This window comes from Rhinopithecus bieti, unplaced genomic scaffold (assembly GCF_001698545.2).
Source record: "Rhinopithecus bieti isolate Rb0 unplaced genomic scaffold, ASM169854v2 scaffold_83527, whole genome shotgun sequence".
Classification (NCBI taxonomy): Eukaryota; Metazoa; Chordata; class Mammalia; order Primates; family Cercopithecidae; genus Rhinopithecus; species Rhinopithecus bieti.
Genome location: NW_016837625.1, coordinates 1,455,112 through 1,460,622, shown reverse-complemented (window position 1 = coordinate 1,460,622; position 5,511 = coordinate 1,455,112). Strand labels below are relative to the sequence as shown.

Sequence of the window (5,511 nt, the reverse complement as noted above, 5' to 3'; positions counted from 1 at the left end):
GAGTTTCTGCTGAGAGATCTACTGTTAGTCTGATGGGCTTCCCTTTGTGGCTAACCTGACCTTTCTCTCTGGCTGCCCTTAACATTTTTTGCTTCATTTCAACTTTGGTTAATCTGACAATTATGTGTTTTGGAGTTGCTCTTCTCGAGGAGTATCTATGTGGTCTTCTCTGTATTTCCTGAACTTGAATGTTGACCTGCCTCGCTAGGTTGGGGCAGTTCTCCTGGATAATATCCTGAAGAGTGTTTTCTAACTTGGTTTCATTCTCCCCATCACTTTCAGGTACACCAATCAGACATAGATTTGGTCTTTTCACATAGTCCCATATTTCTTGGAGGCTTTGTTTCTTTTTACTCTTTTTTCTCTAAACTTCTCTTCTTGCTCCATTTCATTCATTTGATCTTCCATCACTGATACCCTTTCTTCCATTTGATCAAATCGGCTACTGAAGCTTGTGCATGCGTTGTGTAGTTCTCGTGCCATGGTTTTCAGCTCCATTAGGTCATTTAAGGACTTCTCTACACTGTTTATTTTAGTTAACCATTCGTTTAATCTGTTTTCAAGGTTTTTAGCTTCTTTGCAATGGGTTCAAACATCCTCCTTTAGTTCAGAGCAATTTGTTATTATCAATCATCTGAAGCCTTCTTCTCTCAACTCGTCAAAGTCATTCTCCATCCAGCTTTGTTCCGTTGCTGGCAAGGAGCTGCGTTCCTTTGGAGGAGAAGAGGCACTCTGCTTTTTAGAATTTTCAGTTTTTCTTCTCTGGTTTCTCCCCATCTTTGTGGTTTTATCTACCTTTGGTCTTTGATGTTGGTGATGTGCAGATGGGGTTTTGGTGTGGATGTCTTTTCTGTTTGTTAGTTTTCCTTCTAACAGTCAGGACCCTCAGCTGCAGGTCTGATGGAGTTTGCTGGAGGTCCACTCCAGACCCTGTTTGCCTGGGTATCACCAGTGGAGGCTGCAGAACAGCAAATATTGCAGAATGGCAGATGTTGCTGCCTGATCCTTCCTCTGGAAGCTTCGTCTCAGAGGGGCACCCAGATGTATGAGGTGTCAGTCGGCCCCTACTGGGAGGTGTCTCCCAGTTAGGCTACTCAGAGGTCAGGGACCCACTTGAGGAGGCAGTCTGTCTGTTCTCAGATCTCAGACTCCATGCTGGGAGAACGATCACTCTCTTCAAAGCTGTCAGACAGGGATGTTTAAGTCTGCAGAAGTTTCTGCTGCCTTTTGTTCAGCTATGCCCTGCTCCCAGAAGTGGAGTCTACAGAGGCAGGCAGGCCTTTTTGAGCTGCGGTGGGCTCCACGCAGTTCGAGCTTCCTGGCCACTTTGTTTACCTACTCAAGCCTCAGCAATGGCACACACCCCTCCCCCAGCCTCAATGCTGCCTTGTAGTTCAATCTCAGACTGCTGTGTTAGCAGTGAGCGAGGCTCAGTGGACGTGGGACCCTCTCAGCCAGGCGTGGGATATAATCTTCTGGTGTGCCATTTGCTAACACTGTTGGAAAAGCACAGTATTAGGGTGGGAGTGTCCCGAATTTCCAGGTACCATCTGTCAGGGCTTCCCTTTGCTAGGAAAGGGAATTTCCTTGCACTTCCCAGGTGAGAAGATGCCCCACCCTGCTCCATGGGCTGCACCCACTGTCTGACAAGACCCAGTGAGATGAACCTGGTACCTCAGTTGGAAATGCAGAAACCACCCCTCTTCTACATCACTCACACTGGGAGCTTCAGACTGGAGCTGTTCCTCTTCGGCCATCTTGGAACCTCTCTGGTAGTGCCAAGGCTGGACAACTTTCTAAGTCATACCAAAGAGAAAGGAATTTTGAAGACTAAGAGAAGCCAGTAAAGGATTTTAGGCAGAAAGCAGGGTCATAAGATTTGCATTTAAGAAAGATCATTCTGCATGTATAGGAGATCACTGTCGGGAAATTAGAGCCTAGGACATGGCAACAGAGAAAAATGTGAGACAGCAAGACCAGTTAGTAGACAATGTTTTAATCTGGTAGGAAATGACAAGGGTAGAGACTAAGAGAGTAGCAATGGGACTGAAGAGGAGGGAACTGACTTGAGAGATATTAAGGGAAGTGAAAGGGCTCTAATGATTGATTCAATGTGAACGCAAAGGGCCAGAGGTGTACTGATGAATTAACATTTATGCATTTCATATAGACATAATGGTGGTACTTATTCATATGGAGAGAGCAGGGTGAAAGAAGAGGACAGGCTGGGAAGGAGAAAGGTAGTGAGACCAATTTAGAACATATTGAGTCTGAAGTAACCATAGGGCATGCAAAGAAATATTCCAACAGGGGATTGGTTTAAAAAACCTGGGGTTCAAGAGAGAAACTTGGGCTAGAGAAACAGGTTGTTGAATCCTCCAGTGTATGTATATATGTATGTATGTATGTATGTATTTATTTTTGAGACAGAGTCTTGCTCTGTTGCCCAAGCTAGAGTGAAATGGCATGATCTCGGTTCAATGCAACATCCACCTCCCGAGTTCAAGTGATTCTCCTGCCTTAGCCTCCTGAGTAGCTGGGATTATACATCCAGCTAATATTTGTATTTTTTGTAGAGATGGGGTTTCACCATGTTGGCCAGGCTGGTCTCAAACTCCTGACCTCGGCCTCCCAAAGTGCTGGGATTAAAGGCCTGAGCCACTGTGCCTGGCCCCTTCCAGTGGTATTTAAGGCTATGGAGTTGTACCCATTTTTATCTTTTCCTCCAAATGTATTCGCCATACATGCTTTCTGATGCTGGAGCTGGGACTCTGCAAACCACATTTCTGCTTGACCATTTGGCTTTTTCTTAGGCTCTGCCAATAGAAGGAAGCTGCACGGCTGGAGGGAAGATGGGATGTGATTCTCCCCACAACCTCACTGCTTCCCTCCAGCAGTTGCAGATCATTCTAATAACAGCTGTTGGGGCCAGTGTATAGTTTTTCTAACACTTGCAAAACCAGCTTCCTCTTACCCCTGCTTAGAGACACTAGCAGTGATGAACTACGTCCCCTCTTCCAATATCTGGGTCCCACCCTAGGCAGTCTGTTTTCTACATTCTAGTTTTAGTAATGCCAGCTTCTTCCTTTGTCCTTTCAGCCCCAGAGGTGGAGTTCCTTCCTGCAGATGCTACTTTTGCCATATCTTAGAGTTTTCTTTTCACTCTTTGGGTTACTTAGTTAACAAGTTTATACCTAGTTAACAATTCTTCGTATTAATTTATCTCAATTAATGTAACTGGTGTGGTTCCATCTCCTGACTAAACCCTGACTGTTACAGGGTAATATGGAGATATCAAAGAAAAGTATAGAGAATAATAAAAGAAGAGAGCTTTGAAAACAACTGGGACCACCTACATTTAAGGACCGTCAGCCCAAGATGTGGACCAGAGAGGTGGCAGGAAATCCAGGAGAGTCTGTGTCTGCTAAGGGAAAGAATCAATCAAGGAGAAACAGAACATTCATGCCAGAGAGATAATAGTTAATGGAACAAGATTCCTGAGGGAGGTGGAAGGAGTAGCCTTGTCCCCTGGAATGAAAGGAAAGGAAAAAAGGAATGAAGGTGGGTGAGGAGTAGATTAGCTTGTGAGCGGGGAGGTTGTTGGTCGAGGATAGGGATGGAGGGAGGTGGTTGGGTCTGAGGGAGGGGGAGACTTTGAAGAGGATGGAAGAGAAGGCTGCCAAGGGCATCCCGTGGGACAGCTCTAGGGCAAGGGGAGGGGAGAAGTCCAAAAACATGAACTTGAAGTGGCTCCAATCCATGTGACTGTGTGTGTTTTTTCTTTGTTTGTTTGTTTGTTTGATTAGGACATAGCAGTCCTTTGTGGGATGTTGAAAAGTCAGACAATGGGATTAATCTAGGGAAGGAATCTCCTCCAAAGAGACCCAGGTCTCAGCAGGAAAGGGATGAACATGGGGGACCCTGGGCCTAGGTTGTCTAAAACATGAAGTGATGGGGGGTGATAGAAAAGAAAAACCTCACACAGCTCTATGTGTGTTCATGAGAGTTTGTGTAGAGGTCAACTCTCTTCTTTAACTAACGCCATAAAAGGACAAGTTTACAAATGTACTCTGGCTAGAGGGAAAAATATTCCCCACAGAGACTGGACAGTAGTTTTAATCTTCTCAATAAAACCATTGTAGTTCATCCTTAGGTCCAACCTATTTTACAAATTACTCTTGTCAAATGGCTTATAAATCAGTATATTTTAATTTCTTTTTATTCTAGGTAAGGAATCTCATTGGAGAGGCAGCGTGATAAAAGAGCTCAGAAAACTTTAGTGCTCCTCAAATCTGAAGAATCAAGGATATTGCTGTAATGATGTAGGTCTTCTCTGAATGCTGTTTTACTACTTCAAATTTTCTTAGGGCTGAGATCAAGTCTGATAAGCACCTTAACTTAGGCAAATAATCATGGTAATAAAAGATTATGCCACAGTGCCCAGGCTTCCAAACTTTTCCAACTATTTTTTTGTAAATACATTTGTACAGCCGTAGTTTTCCCCTAGGACAGACCATAATTTTAAAAACATGTATTCACTGCAGTCCTATAAATTACTGTTTCCCCTTAATGTTGGAAAGTAGTGATTTATTTTAGCAAAATTGCAGACCTCACTAAGGCATGCTTTATGTGTATGTACTTCCTGAGGGCAAGGAGACCTGTTCAGCATATTGTTTGGGGAAAGCATGAGAACTATTAAATTAATGTACATGTACATTCTTAGTTTACTCTGATTTATCATATATTTTGCACAAAATGGCGGTTTTATTTGCATTATCCATGAATAACTAAAATACACAATTTTAAATAATTTCTATCTTTCTAGAATAGAGTTTATTATTGCTAAGCACTTTCAAATTTATTTTTTTCATGTTTGTAATTTTGATTATGAAATAATATTCTGTAATAATATACATAGAGCTGGGCATAGTGGCTCATGATTGTAATTCTAACAACTCAGGAGGCTGAGGCAGGAGGATCTCTTGAGCCCAGGAGTTCGAGGATGCAGTGAGTCATGATCATGCCACTGCATTCCAGCCAGGGCAACAGAGTAAGACCCCGTTTCTAAAAAAAACAAAGTTATATCAAAGTACTTAAAAAGTACTAATAACGATGTACCTGCTCACTGACATGAAATTGATTTTAACCCTTCTCTTGTCACAGATACATCTAAGAAGAGTATAGGAAAAATAGTCGCACTGAAATAGGAGTTGATTTCTTTAATTCAATCATAGAGGCATTTGAAAATAAAATACATCCAGAAAAATATATGGAATGATGAATTTAGTATAAATGGTGAAGTGCTAAATGGTTTAAGAAAAAAATAAAAGATCCAATGCCATGAAGTGCAGTTTCCCCACTAGCTGTAGTCTGAGGATCGATGCTTGGGAACTGTCATGGTAAACATTTGCAAGAATTGTCACAAATCTGACAGAAAGAAGTTATTTAGTAGAAAAGACACAGGAATTCGGCAAATCAAGATTCAACTTCTAGCCCAGCCACTTGCTAGCA

General features: G+C 42.5%; 1 long non-coding RNA gene across 1 annotated transcript in view; it reads left to right on the top strand.

Moving 5' to 3' along the window:
• The window catches only part of LOC108524787 (uncharacterized), a 29,273-nt gene extending 24,741 nt beyond the window's left edge, over nt 1-4,532 (top strand). Inside the window, exons 2-3 of the long non-coding RNA XR_001884127.1 lie at nt 3,280-3,561; nt 4,228-4,532. This is a non-coding gene — a long non-coding RNA (uncharacterized LOC108524787). The remainder of the gene's footprint in view (nt 1-3,279; nt 3,562-4,227) is intronic.
• The last annotated feature ends 979 nt before the right edge of the window (nt 4,533-5,511 follow it).